General features: G+C 37.6%; 1 protein-coding gene and 1 non-coding gene across 8 annotated transcripts in view; one reads left to right on the top strand and one right to left on the bottom strand.

The window, feature by feature from the left end:
• Positions 1-15,570, top strand: part of MID1 (midline 1) — a 391,573-nt gene that overhangs the window by 226,960 nt on the left and 149,043 nt on the right. The window lies entirely within an intron of this gene.
• Positions 15,076-15,178, bottom strand: LOC126946954 (U6 spliceosomal RNA). The gene has a single exon (XR_007722818.1). It is a non-coding gene; the product is annotated as a U6 spliceosomal RNA (small nuclear RNA).

Raw genomic sequence — 15,570 nt, 5'->3', positions numbered from 1 at the left:
GAGACTCACCTGATTAGAGGAAAGACATACCATTCAGTTTCTAATACACAGTGACCTTAATGCCACTATTTTAAGCTCTGTCTGCCTGGATTGTAGAGACTTTGCCTAGTTTACCTCTGGAATAGAAATTCTGAACCTTTGCTAGTGAGTGAGCAATAACAATGATGACAGACATCTAGCTAGATACTAAGAAAAAAAGTCATGAATGACCAAAGTGTGAATTTTGTTTCTTTGCTTGTCTGATACCCCATGGCTATTTGCAATATCTTACTGTCATATGCTAAAGAATTTAGTATATTAATCAAAGAGAAAAGGGTTCTAAGATGGAAGAAAAGACAAAAATTTGGGCAGATAAGTAGGAAAAGAAGGGGATGAGGATTCAGGAGATTTTTCCAGGTACTTGGAAAGTTAAAGGCAACTTAAATCATTTTAAATAATTTAAGAAATGATATCATTTTTCATGTTTATATAAAAGACTCAAAGTCTGGAAAATATATAGGTAGGTACAGTGTGTTGGCAATATGCTGTTTACAGGCTGGCAAAACAAGCCAGTGTCTAATGAAAAGGAAGGTTGTGAAGAGCTTAGATCTGAAACTCAGAGGCATGTCTTATTCCACACCTCAAGAAGCACTTGGCATATACCAGGTGCTCTGTAAATATTTGCTTAGTAAATGATAGAATGAGCTTGTGGTGGCAGAATGATGCCTTACATGGCATTACTCAGACTCATAGTCATCCCTAGGGACTGTAAGAAAAGTTTGTGGACCTTTTTCAGCGTTTTGAAAAACCCAGAGGATATTGTACAATTACTTTTTCAATGATTGTTTTATCAAATACTTATAAACCTGAGGATTTATGAAGTTAAAAGTGAAAAGGTTTTTAAAAAATGTTATGCCAAATGAGAGAAGCCAGTCACAAAGGGCTACGTATTGTATGATCTATTTATATAAAATGTCCAGAAGAGGCAAATTCATAGATTCAGAAAGTAGATTCGTGGTTGCCAATGGATAGGGGAGGGGAGAATGAGGAGTGACTGCTAATGGGTATGGGGTTTCTTTTGGGGGTGATGAAAATGCTCTGGAATTAGGTAGTGGTGATGGTTGCAAAACTCTGAATATACTAAAAACCACTGAATTATATACTTGAAATGGATGTTTGTAACGTGTGAATTGTATCTCAATGAAGCTGTTTTTTAAAATGATAAGCATAGCATCCAAGCATTTAGAATTTTTTTTTTAAGTGGTCATTGGTGGTAAAAAAAGAAAAAAGAAAAAAAAGCAGAAACCATTTGCTTAATTGTTACAAATATTTTATTCCAGATTAAAATACTCCAGTTCCACACTTTGGGAGGCCAGGGCGGGCGGATCACGAGGTCAGGAGATTGAGACCATCCTGGCTAATATGGTGAAACCCCGTCTCTACTAAAAAAAAATACAAAACTTTAGCCAGGCCTGCTGGCGGGCGCCTGTAAGCTACTCTGGAGGCTGAGGCAGGAGAATGGCGTGAATCCGGGAGGCGGAGCTTGCAGTGAGTCTAGACTGCGCCACTGCACTCCAGCCTGGGCGACAGAGTGAGACTCCGTCTCAAAACAAAACAAAACAACACAAAAACAAAAACCAATACTCCAATTCCATGTCGCCAACGGGAACAAGCAGAATATTCCCACAACCCTAGGGAACAGGGGTAGGCTTGGCTATTAGTCATTCTCCTTCTTCCCCATTCCCAATAATTAGAAAAAAAAAAGTGTGTATGCACATGTACGTGTGTGTGTATGTATATGTCTGTGTGCATATGTGACAAGGGCAGTAGTCAGAGCAGGATCATGTGATTACCAGGATCTATGGACAACCCCACACTATTAGGAGAGAAAGTGTCAAGCTATTTGTACCATTCTCATACAGTGTGAATCTAGGCCAGGGGTCAGCACCCTCATTCATAAAGGACCAGACAGTAAGTATTTTGGGTTTTGTGGCCATGCAGTCTCTGTCCAAACCCTGCAGCTCGATATAGACTATATAAAGCAATTGGAGGTGTGTTCCAAAAAAGCTTTATTTATAGACACTGAAATTTGAATTTCACATAATTTTCACAAGTCACAAAATAATATTTAAAAAAATGTTTTTCAACCACTTAAAAATGTAAGAACCATTCTTAGCTTGTGGGCCACACAAAAACAGGCAGAGGCCTGGATTTGGTACATAGGTGTTCTGTGGTCTATAGTTTGCAGAACCCTGCTCTAGGGTAATGACTTAGAAAGGGACTCTACTAATAAGCAGGTTGTTGTGAAGCATGTTACTTATCTTAAGCCAGTATACAACTTAAAGCAATAATGCTACATTATGTCTAAAGGCTAAGCTAGTGAGAGGCTAAATTATAACACTCAACTTTTTTAGCAAATAATTATGAAGAATCAGCTAATAAGACCTTTTCTAAAGAGTATTCAGAGTATAATAATGCTACCTTGTGTGGTTTGGGGATTTTTATTTTAAGTCAGGGAAGCTATGAATATCTTGAACTTTGTCCATTAAGAAGTCTGCCAAGGCTGTGAATTTTAAAGCCATGGGAATTTTTCATTGCCCTTGGCTGCTGAATTTTAACAGCAAAGTTATTCATTAAGTCCACATTTTTAAAAAAACTATCAACAATGCTTCTTTATACTTTATCTCCGTTTGATACACTTCCAGATAGATGATCTTTAATTTGACTAATGAGTGCATCCTTTGTTATTTTGATGACAAGTAATTTATAGAAAGAGAAAAGCTCTTCAGCACACAAGTCTCTTAAATCTGGAATTTAAAGTCCCTGATGTTCAGAAGCAGGAAGCAATAGTTGGTGTAAGACAGGGCCACTAGGACACTGGAAATGCATCCTGGGTAATGAACCAGAAATACAAAAGGAAGAAAACAGTTGGAAATATGTTGGCCATTTTATATGACACTTTCTGGGTTTATTTTCAGGTTGGAGCACAAGTCAGAAGCTGAAGAACTTGGAGATTTGGGGGAGCATATGTCCCACTCTCCCCAACCCCCAAATATCCAAATATCCCCTTTGGTTGTATTAGAGAAGTATGAAGATTTATTAATTAGAAGAAAAATTAAAGTTATAAATGTTCACTAGGAATATAAGAGAATTCAAAAAAATAAAATGTTGAGCTCACCACAGTTTTCAGCATAAATTTTACTCTTTTTTTTTTTCTTTGTTGAGATGGGATCTCACTATGTTGCTCAGGCTGGCCTCGAACTCCCGGGCTCAAGCAATCTGCCTACCTCAGCCACCCAAAGTGCTGAGACTACAGGCGTACCACTGTGCCCAGCTAAATTTTACTCTTTAACTGATTTTTCAATGCATAAATAAATGAATAAGTGGGTCAGTACTTACTGAGGACACAGTTTTCAACCAAACCCTGTAGATACTCAGGATGAATTAAGCATGGGCCCTGCCTTCATGGGGCTTAAGGTTTACTCAACTTTACAGAAAACCCAGAAATATCCTAACAAATGTGGCAACTGAAGAACTTTATTCCTAATCCTAAAACTCACTTTCTTTATTCTCAGAGTAATGGATACAGCATTCTAATGTCAAATTATTGTTTCCATATTATACAATAATCTAATTGTCAAGGCTAAAGTCTGCCTTAAGGAAGGGTAACAATGGCTTTGTTCTTATGATAATAGAAGAGATAAAAAGATTATTTACAAAGCTACAGGCTGAAAAATTGGAAGTAGTTTATACAAACAACCACCTCAATTCTTCTCACAGTGAAATTTAAGTGTTTGTGCATGCTGATTTCTGTTATATGGGTCTTTACCATTTTCATTCCTCCTTGCAGCTCTGTGAGTTAAGTATTACTATTATTTTTTACAAATGAGGAGTGTGAGGCCTAGAAAAATTTAAAAACATGCAGAGGTGATAAAATACTGAGAAAGTTTCACATTCAGCCATGTCTGATGCTTAATCCTTTTCCTTCTCTTTCCACCATAGCATATGATCATGGCATATCATCACTGTTTCTGTTTCCCCTATAGAAAATTCAGGAAAATCAACACACGGAAGGGTATTCAGACTTACACTTTTCTTCTTACATAATCTCTGAGCAGCCCGTTATAGGCAAATGAAGACTGGAGATTGGAAGAGGCAGAATGAACACGCTGTAGATGTAGAAAGAAAAGTTCTAAGCAGGTAAAAGACAACCAGAGTGAAATACACCAGATGGATGCTTGACTTGGAGAAGATACTAAGCACTAAATAAGCCAGGTGGTAGAGGGTCTGAAAGCGGAGAGCCTTGAGAAATTGATCATTAAGTGGAAGGTGATTAAAATCTTCCTAAGGGACAATTGGTCAGAGCAGAGGTCAAGAGCTAGGACTTGTCTGGCAAGATTTAGTGTGGATTCTTGAAGGGTTAAGTCAGTTCGAGGCCAGGGATTGGATACTGTATTTGAACTCATTGTCACTCACCAGAATCTGTGATCTAGGAGACAGACATTGCCAGGATGCCCCCCATTAGGATGGTTGTAGAGAAGGGAAGGTGTGTTCATTTACTATTGCTGCATAGCAAATTAGCACAAATGTACAGATTAAACCAACACCCATTTATTAGCTCGTGGTTCTATAGGTTGCAAGTCTGGGTGGCCCAGCTGTGTTCTCTGCTCAGGGTCTCACAAGACTGAAATCAAGCTGTTGGCCAGACGAAGCTCTTATCTGGAGGCCCTAGGGAAGAATTTGCTGCCAAGCTCGCTCTGGTTGTTGGCAGAATTCACTTTCTGGCAGCTGTAAGACTGAACTCCTTGATACCTATAAGCTGTGGTCCACTCTTTCTAAGGGACATCTGCATTCCTTCTCAAGTGGCCGTCTCCAACCTCAAAGCAACAGCACACTGAGTCCTTCACACACATAGAATCTCTCTAAATTCCTCTTTCATCAGTCAGGAAAAGTTCTCAGCAGTTAAGGGTTCATGTGATTAAGTCAGGTCCACCTGCATCATCTCCCTTTCTAACATCAACTGTGCTCTGTAACACAACACAATCCAAGGAGTGATATCATATTCACAAGTTCCAGGGATTCAGGTGGACATCTTTGGGCTGCCATTTTAGAAAGTCTGCCTACCACAGAAGGTGATGAAGATTCTCAGCTCCTGCCTTGCTCCTTGGTGAGCTGTGTGGCCTGTAATAACAGCAGCTTTGTGGAAAATTGGCCCACCCTCTCCTAGGGTTAAAGGGCAAAAGGGAAGTTTTGTGACTTTTTCTTCCTCTTCTGACACTGGCTTCTTCCTATAAGGAATCTGCATCTTTTGGTGTTCTCTTCTTTCCTTGACCATCTCCTAGGTGTTGGTGCCAAGAAGCACTGGAGGGCAGGTGTTCCATCAATTTAAGGCAACTGAAGGTTTTGAGATCAAGGCATACTGGAGGCCCAGACATCACAAGAGGGCAGCACGGAGCAAGAGCTGATAAATGTTGAGATGCAGACTTAGCAGGCCCTAGCCCTTTCCGAGATGATGTGTTCATCTGCCCTCAAAACATCCTTTTACTCAACATGTGCCTCCTAACCCAGACCCCAAGGAGTCTTTCATAAGAACATGGCAGATATCACATGTGCTGACCATGGGCATATCACAAAACATTAACTCTCCAAAGATCTGCTTTTTGGAAACTTGGTGTCTGTAATTAAGAAATGAGTGAAAAATTTATTCGAGGTTGAGAAATTTAAAATGGAAAAAATCATCTTCTGAATTCTAGCAATGTGAAGGCCACCTTTTACAAGTCTGATGCTGTAGTGCAGTGTTTACAACCTATTTTCATTTTCAACCCCCGTCACAAGAAGCCTTTTGAAACATTTTTTGCTAATTGCTCCTTGCATTAAATTTTAATACCACAAATATATGTCTATTTACGTATATCTGTGCTTTGTGCATAAAAAGCGTAAGGTTTTTGTTTTGTTTTGTTTTGTTTTGTTTTGTTTTGTTTGCCACTGAGAACTAGTTTTCTCCCTCTTGGGGGCAATATCACCCCTATTGACAGTGCATGTTATAATGGGGAAAAATTGCTCACATTTTAATATTTAGTAAGTCTTCAGCTTATATAGTCTATTTGATTTGGAAAGTGGATGTAATACTTTAGTTGTACTAAAAGGTACTTAAGATTAATTTTGAAAAGTCAGAAGAGTCTTTAAACATGAAAAATCACCCAATATATTATATTTAAAATAACAACTTGCAAAACAAAATGTAAAGTCTGATCCCATTTTTGTGGCTAAGAGGTACAGAAAATGACTAGAAAGATCAACCTGTGGAATGTTGCTTCTTTGCGGTTAGGCCCTTCTATCGGTGTTTTGCTCTTTGGGAACGTTATAAATATTCACCAAAATACATTATACATATGTATAATAAATACATATTATATTCATGTCAAGAAAAATACTATTTAAAAAGTTAGCCATTCTCTCTCTCTTTTTTTTTTTTTTTTTTTTGCCTTCAACATTTAGGATTAATGGACAGTATAAATTCAATCATTCACATGTAGCAAAAGGAGAAATAATTTCGCATGGCCCCATTCATGACTCCTTTAGATCTCTAGAGGGCTTCAAGCCTCAAAGTTTATTGTTGCATTCTTCTTAATTCTGGTTGAATGCATGTACATTATTTTCTGCAAAGAAATACCACCCACTAAAGACTGTTCCTTCTCTTCTAACAGGGCTTTGGTGTCCCCAGGGCTCCCTTAGTCCTGTTTACTTTGGATATTTCAGGAGTTACTGTAGGTTTAACTATGGTGAGTCCTTAAGCCCTCTTTTTAAATTCATAAACTGTCTCTAATCTTAGCAAAATGTCAGGTTACACTTTTGAGAGGTTTGGGAACTTGACATTTTGTAGCCCAGTTGGGGTGTAGGCTGCTTCCATTCTAAGCACCTTGTTCCAATTTATGTCAGGAGGAATTATATACAGGTTGGGGCTGGGAGCAGGTTATAATTAATGGGGTGGACAAGTGGATTTTTAGTGTTTCATAAAATAAAATGGAAATCACATGTGCTTGGAACTGTTGTATGTTTTAAAATATTTACATTTATTCTAGTAAACATTAATTACAACTGATATATTTCTCCTGTGAACTCGCTAACTGTGAGGTCACAAGCCATTGTTCACTGAGTGGAAAGAATGGATGACAAGCTAGTTATAAGAAAAAAGACAGTACTTGGGCGGATATTGGTGAGTGAACTCGTGGAAGTAATCTAGTCTTAGGTCTTTCTCCTAATTTTCTCTTATGTTTAAAACACCCCCTTGCCAATATGATCCAGATGTCAGTCCTTCTAAGACAGAACTGGAAGGGTTTAGCTTGTGAAATTGCTGAATAGCTCCTGGTGAAAAAGGAACACGTGACCAATGCTTCACTATTCGTCTTTTCAAAATTAAAGTTTAGAAGTAGTTGAAATACTGCCAGAATCTACAGCGTCCACATTTTATTCATATTTGTATATCAAAAATTTCCAATTCCTTGAGGCTGTAGCAGCAATATGTTGCTGAGGAAAGAATTTTTTTAAAAAAATAAGTATTTATAATTTGACACCTAATAATTGTACATATTTATGGGGTACAATGTGATGTTTCAGTACATGGATACACAGTATAATTATCAAATCGGGGTAATTACCACATCCATCATTTTAAACATTTATTATTTCTTTGTGGTGACAACAGTCAAAATATTCTCTTCTAGCTGTCTTGAATATAGATTACATTGTTATTTGCTGTAGTCATCCTACTATGTAATAGCACATCAAAACTTACTCTTCTTGTTTAACTTTGTGTACCTAGTGACCAATCTCTACCCATTCCTCCCCTCCCCCATACCCTCAGCAGCCTCTAGGAACCACTATTCTACTCTGTACTGCTATGAAATTGACTTCTTTAGGTTCCACATATGAGTGAGATCATGTGGTATGTATCTTTTTTAATGTTTTTAAATTTTATTTTATTTATAATTTGAATTTTTATTTTAGATTCAAGGGGTAAATGTGCAGGTTTGTTACATGTAGTAATTGTCTTCTGTGCCTGACTTATTCCACCTAATATAATGTCCTCCAGGCTCATCCATGTTGCCAAAAATGACAGGATTTCATCCTTTTTATGGCTGAATAGTATTGCATTGTCCTAATCATCCCCATAAAGAAATGTATTTTCTTTATCCTTTCGGCTATAGATGGGCACTTAGGCTGATTCCATATCTTGACTATTGTGAAGAGTGCTGCAATAAACATGAATATGCAGATGTGTCTTCGACATAGTAATTTTACTTCCAGCAAGAGATCTTTAAGAGTCAGAAAAACCCAGATTCTAAACTGGTCTCTGCCATGTGCCAGTTGTGTGGCCCTGAAGAAGATGCTTTAACTGTGTCTCAGTTTCCTCATCTGCAGAAGGGGGAAAATGATACCCACTATTTAGGGATTGGGTAGGGATTAGACCCAGTTTGTATAAAGTACCTGGCATATTGTAGATATTTTTTTAAATGCCAGTTATGGATATATGAAGGAAAGCTCCAAAAAATGAAATTCAAAAGAAGCCTTATGTAAATTGCATCACATGTCAACCATTTGGGTGTTAGGAATATTGATGCGTTATTTATTTTGCCTAGAATTCGCCACCCCCTAAATAAATATTATTTCCATTAAGTCACCAAATCCTTTGTTTTGTATGGTGAAGAATTAATACAAGTACACTACTCTATGAGGATATAACAGTTACCTAAGTAATATATCATGACACCTTTTTGCCCTTTTCTAAGGAAAATAAGTATTTATTGGAAGGACAAGTTCACATAAAGTCAGCAGGTAATAATCCGCAGTACTTCCTGATGCTGCTTCCATGGGCTGGAAGAGTGTTTGGTGGTTCTAAATGGCGCAGGGCTACTTGTCCATACCCTTGACCCAAGGATGTCAAGTGCGCCCAATCAACGTAGAAATCACTGTGGTGACAGAAGTTGGGGCCCAATCACCCTCAGGGCCTTGACACTGATTTTGAGTGTACCAGTTTGGAAAGTCTCTGCAGAATTCCCCAAGATATTAAGTTTATAATATCGCTTGAGGGGTCCTTGGAAAGAAAAAGTGCCTATGTTTTAGTGTCATTCTCGTTTTTCAGGGCAAGGGTGGATGAAAAGATACTGAGAGAAGACAGTACAGATAGAGAACAAAGTGAACAAAAATAAGGACCCACTGATTTTGTCTTTGCAAGGTCTAAACTGAGTTACAGATTGAGCTGTAAAATATATACTCAATACATGTATCCTCAAAATATTCTTCACACATTTGTGCCCAAGACATACTAGTTGATAATACTAATACATAAATATATATACACACACATATATATGCCTTACAATAGAGTCCTATTTTTAGTATGTAACAACTATACTATTTTCAAAATAGTCATCAGCACAAATACCAGTACCACGGCTAAATCTGACATCATTGATCTTTTCTCCCTATAAGAATATCTTTTGTAGGCCCATAAGTGAGAGATGGCACATCCCCTCAGCTTCATTCAGTCCTTTATGGAAATATTTATGAAAACCTTACTGTGTGCTTGGTAGCTATCAGAGTTCTTGGCATATAAAAGATTTCAAAATAAATTTGCGTAGTATTGCTTTGGAGGATGAGGGCTTGGTGATGTCTTCCTCTCCCCAAAAGAAAAAGTGTGTGTGTGTGTGTCAGAGGGACAGAGACAGAGGTAGAGAGACACAGTATGAGAGTGTGTGGGTATTCAGAGAGAGAACATGAGTCCCAGTCTTATCCTTATCTTCCCACATACAATGCAAGCTATTTGGAATTGTAGAGCTGGAAGTGATCTTAGCTAACATTTTCCTGATCTCCTACCCAATACAGGAGCTTCATCAAAAGGTGGAACCCTAAAATATAAGACTAGAAGTCTCTTTTTGTTGGGCAATAATTTGATTCAAAATGGTGTCATTATTTGGTAACTCAAGTGGCACAGTATAAATTTCTGTGGGAAATTGGAACGGGGAGCCCAAGCTGGACTGGTCGTGACTGCACCATGGAAGGAGGACATTTGGGACCAGTCTTGAGCTGCCATTATGTTCCACTGAGAAACTAAACACTAGTGCTTTCTCAATTCATTTATATATTTCTCGAAGTGTTCCATAGTCTTTAATTTGTGCTAACAAAATTGATCAGAAGTACTATATTAAAATTATCATTCATTTTTTATACTTACTGAACAGCAGCAAGAAAAGCAAGAATCTTTGTCATTTTGTTTAGCATGTAAATGCACAAAAACCTCAGTTTACCTGAACTCTGCTAAAATATCAACACTTAATTAACCACAAGTTTTCTGCATTATACTTTTCCTAAAGATTTATGAAATACAAGGAAGGAGGTGATATTATGAATTACTGTAAAAATGCATGGTCATGGATACAATTATACATTCAAATCAATCTCCTTTGTCATCTCTATTTATGATCAAATGAAAAAAGGTCTTTTTAATGATGATCTCAAGGAAAAATAAGATTTGAAATTACCTGAAACCTTTCAATTAGATCCAATATGTGATTTGTAGTTATGCAAGTAAAGTGGACTCAAGCATTGTAGAAATATTTCAATTAGGATTTTTTTTAAGTTTTCTATTTGGGGTTCAGTTAACCAGAAAATTAAATTAACCAGAACTCTCTCATTTCCAAATAATTTCAGTTAATTGAGGTTTGATTGTACTTTTATTGTCATCTTTGTTCCCATGTGGAAATTAATTCCATTTCAGACTTATTTCTTGGAGGGTGTTTAGTATAGTTATCACCTTAAATGAGTAGGATAGGGTGCGTAGGGTGGCTTTTCACTTTTGGAATTTAATTATTACTATATATGCATGTGTATATATATATATAGTATGTATATATATAGAGAGAGTATATATATATGAAAAAGAGCTTGCCTTGGCAGAAGTGTTTAAAGAAACATGAGTAGTTAATGCCCTCACTGTGATTTGACTTTCATCTTCCTTTTTTTAAGCACATTTTTCATTTTTTCCCCCTTTAAACCTACCATTTATAACTGAAAAGTATTTTTCAAGAAATGGAGCAATGCTTTCTATCCCATTTATTAAAGTAATGTGCAGAAGGAAATGCACCGTGGTAAAAACAATTTATACGAGAAATGATAATGTTTTGCTAAAGATAACCAGGAAGTGAGGAAGAGAAAAAAACCTCTCAAATAGCAGACAGAGGCCAGATGGTCTTTTTTCTTTTTTTTTTTTCTTTTTTTTTTTTTTTAATGCAGTCACTAAGCAGGAAATTTTGTTTGATTAAGAAGACACTGGTCTTGATTTTCATTCAGCAGTTTTGAGGAACTTTTTTTAATGGACACACACACACACACACACACACCCCACAAGCCATTTTCATTCAGCCAAATGATCATTTGTGCTATTGTAAGCAAGATTCTGCTGATGAAAATGTGAAGTCTTAATGATAAAGAAGAAAACGAGTTCCCAAGTCTCAGTTATGAAAGAATTTGGAATTTACCCACTACCCTAAAGACCCTCGATCATTACCATATCCATCATATTGTTGTAAGGTCTGGTGTTTTGTTTTGTTTTCTTTTGATAGCGTGGAATAGAAGAAAGGCTGTGTACCACAGTGGCTAACTAGGGTTTTGTGAGATACAGGGTAGACCAGGGGGAAAAAATAGAGGTTTTGGAGTTCAACACCCCAGGGGGCTAATGTGCATAAAGCGACTGCTCCAAAGGACCTGAGTTTAATCCTTGGAGCTGCCAGTCAGGATCAGGATGAAGAAGCACCCATGCGAAGAATTGCTTCTGGATGCTGATAGGCAGGGAGGTGGATGTGGGGGAGGTAGGAAGGGGGGAACGGAGCACCCCTCTTTGGACTGTGATGTTTTGGCAGTCAGTGCTCGGAGGAGGGTAGCTGGCAGTGGCTCCAGCACAACAAAGCTCTCTTCGGTGAAGTCACCAGCACTCTTGCCATCGTCTGGCACCCTTTGCCCAGCACCCCAGGAGTGAGCAGTTTCCAGTCTGTATTCTAAGGATGAAAATGACTAAAGTTGTGAAACTAAGTATTTGCATCTGTTTCAAAGAGAGAGAGTCACTTGGAATTTGGAATGGGAAGAATAGATTTAGACAACTGGCAAAATTGTTTGGAATGATGCCCTGAATCAAGAGACCCTGTTGACTTAAATAAGGACAAGCTAAAGGAGCTACGTAAAAGAGATAAACGACATATCTTTACAATCAAGATGACAAATCAGGCATTCAAATTTGTTATTTCAAAAATGAAATGTGTTCTCATATAGTTGTGTGATACTTTCTCCAATTAGTATTCATATTTATAGTCAAAATAAGTATAACTTCACTTTAATATAGCTTAGCCACCTTGAAAGCTCACTGTTCTTAAAGCTAGATTTTTTTTTGTAAGTGAATTTTTAAGCCCTATATTGCATCTTAAGTACTGAGTTCTTTTGATTTTTTTTATGTTTAAGAAATTGCTTTTTTTTAATGTTTAAAAGCCAGCTTCTTGTCTAATTTGATTCAATGGATAAAATGTACAGGATGAAACTCACACTTAAAATGCATTTCAATGAGAATTAAATTGCTTAAAATGAAACATTTTTCCTTTAAATTTTAAACAAACAATAAGATACAAAGCAAAATAACAAGAAAAAACTCTTAAGTCAACTCCCTAAGGTCATACCTTTTGATATTAACTCCAAATTCGTGCCTTGTATTCATGTTTTACAAATTACATTTATAATTTATCTCAAAGATCAAGGAAGCGTACTTTGATAATGTAAGGAGAATCTCTCAGACTTTAGCCTGCCTTGAGAATATGTTTTAAAAGCCATTAGGAGCTTCATAGCATTTATGGGATTTGTTCTTATATAGAGTACATTTTTTTACATATATTTTGGGCAAAATTCTCAAGTCTCCAAATAAACAACTTAAATCTTGGTTTTTAGGCCAAAAAGTCTTTGGGTTGGGAATAACTCACCCTCAGAAGACTACTTGCTTTATAACCCCTCCCCTGGACCCCTGCGACCCTGTCCTCCCACAAACCTTATTTGCTTCACTGTGGAAGAGTGGCACAGGGCACCCACCACCCAGACTTCCCAAGCTCTTCTCTTGGTCTCTGCTATAGCTACAATAACAACTCTTTATTCTCCTACAACAATTGCCTCTGCGACTATTTTCCTTCTAACCCTTTCTTAAAGAGATGGGCTCTAAAAATCGTGATCCAGCTGCTATTGTAATATTACCTAGCCAGTGAATTTATTTATTTTGAAATGATTTTTGATATTATTGTCATTGTCATTGTCAAATGACATTATGACATGTCAAAAGACATTGGCTGTCAGCCAGTGGGATCTAGTCTTAACTCATCTTTGGTGCTCACCAGTCATAAAGCTGTAGTCACATGTGTTTATTTCCCCCAGCACTCTTCCCTCATTTACTTCCTTTCCTTCATGAAATTTCCTTTTCTAGTGGTGCAAAAGCTGGTGAGTAAGTACAGACAAAACCAATGCCTCTTCCAATGTCTCTATTCATTTCCTTCCTGTCCATCTCTATAACCTTAACTGTACATCCATGGTTATTTTCAACTTTGAGTTAACATCCTAGAATCAAACACTTAAGATATTCAGGTACTTCTGAATACCATATGCTACGGTTTCAATGTGTCACCCAAAATTTATTTGTTGGAAATTTAATCCCCAATGCAGCAGTACTGGGATGTGGGGCTTAATGGTAAAGCCCTTACAAATGGATTAATGCCGCTATTAAAAGGGTTTATGGAAGTGGGTTCTTCCTCTCCTACTCTTTTGCCACGCGAGGACATAGCATTCCTCCCTTCCAGAGGACACAGCCTTCAAGATGCCATCTTGGAAACAGAGAGACTAGGCCCTGACCTGCTCTCTGTTTTTTGTTTTGTTTTGTTTTGTTTTTGTTTTTGTTTTTTTTTTTAGATGGAGTCTCTGTCGCCCAGGCTAGAGTGCAGTGGTGCAATCTCTGCTCACTGCAACCTCTGCTGCCCGGGTTCAAGCAGTTCTCCCGCCTCAGCCTCCCTAGTAGCTGGGATTACAGGTGTCTGCCACTGCGCCTAGCTGATTTTTGTATTTTTAGTAGAGACAGGGTTTCACCATCTTGGCCAGGCTGGTCTTGAACTCCTGATCTCGTGATCCACCCGCCTCAGCCTCCCAAAGTGCTAGGATTACAGGTGTGAGCCACCGCACCCGGCCTAAATCGTTGTTCTTTATAAATTACTTAGTCTCAGGAATTCTGTTATAGCAGCACAAAATGGACTAAAACATCGTGGTTCCTGCTTTTTTGGCTCACTAAGTGTTCATGACTTCTCTCTTTCAAAATTTTATTGCTAAAATAAATAAAGATGTCACTATTTTACAATAATTCATCACATTGCATTTTCCTGTAAGAAATAGTAAAAGTTGGATTTTTATGCCCTTGAAAAAGAACTCTATCCTTGAGGCAATCTGAAGCTAAACATTTAACAACTTGAAAATTTAAATCACAGCTCTCTGACCAAACACCGGAAAGTTTTATACTGAAATTCAGATACTCTTTGCTTGTTTATTGACAGGGAAAAAGCCAAGATGTCAAGAAAGCCAGCACAAATATGAGTAGTAATATCCCCTTAGCTAACATAGATTTGCACCACCCATCTACCTTCTATCATGTCATCCTTTTTATTTCTTTCATTTTCATGCATGAGTCTTTGAAATGTTTGTGTTTTTAAAAACCTTTTTTTTTAATTTCCTTCATTAAAATGTAAGCTCTCCAAGGGCAGGCCTTCGCGCTCATATTTACCACCAATTTGCTGCTGCCTAGAGCAGCTCGTGGCACATAGAATGACCTCAAAAAATACCATGGGAATGAAAGAGTAGTGAAAGAAATGACTCTTCTGATTTTACTCCAAAATAAGTAGTTCTAATTTTTTTTAATGCTTAAAGAAAGCCAAAATGGATGTACATATAGGATTTCTAATGTCATAAAAGTAACAAAATTAGCTTACTCTTCCAAACTCCTTTATTTTATTAATATTTTTTGAATAATAAAAAATTATAGAATGCTTCATGAATTTGTCATCCTTGCGCTGGGGCCATGCTAATCTTCTCTGTATCATTCCAATTTTAGTCTATGTGCTGCTGAAACAAGCACCAAACTCTTAAAATTAGCTTAGGTTCAGAGTGAAGAGCTGAAGTTGCAGACCAGACCCAAGCTGTTTTGGGACTATGAAGGACATTAAGGGCTCTGTTTAGTTGAGCAAAATCTATGGGTGAGACTTACCTGCCTTCTGCCAATTTTCCTGGTACAACAGCTGATGTCAGAGGGTGGTCGGATAAGGAGCTTGGAGCCGTTGGTAAGGAAGTTCTCATCACTTTCTTGCAGGGCTCCTTTTACCTCTAGTCTTCTATGACTCAAGGGTCATTCAATACCAAATGAAATTCTGCCTCTATGGTAACTGCTAGAAAGCCCAGTGATGATCTGATTTCTAGTAACAACTGTTGGCCATATCCCCAGGAGGAGACAGGAGTTGTGTCTATTAGGAA

Source organism: Macaca thibetana, chromosome X, assembly GCF_024542745.1.
Source record: "Macaca thibetana thibetana isolate TM-01 chromosome X, ASM2454274v1, whole genome shotgun sequence".
NCBI lineage: Eukaryota > Metazoa > Chordata > Mammalia > Primates > Cercopithecidae > Macaca > Macaca thibetana.
Note: the sequence above shows the minus strand (reverse complement) of the source record. Positions and strands in the feature narration are given on the sequence as shown.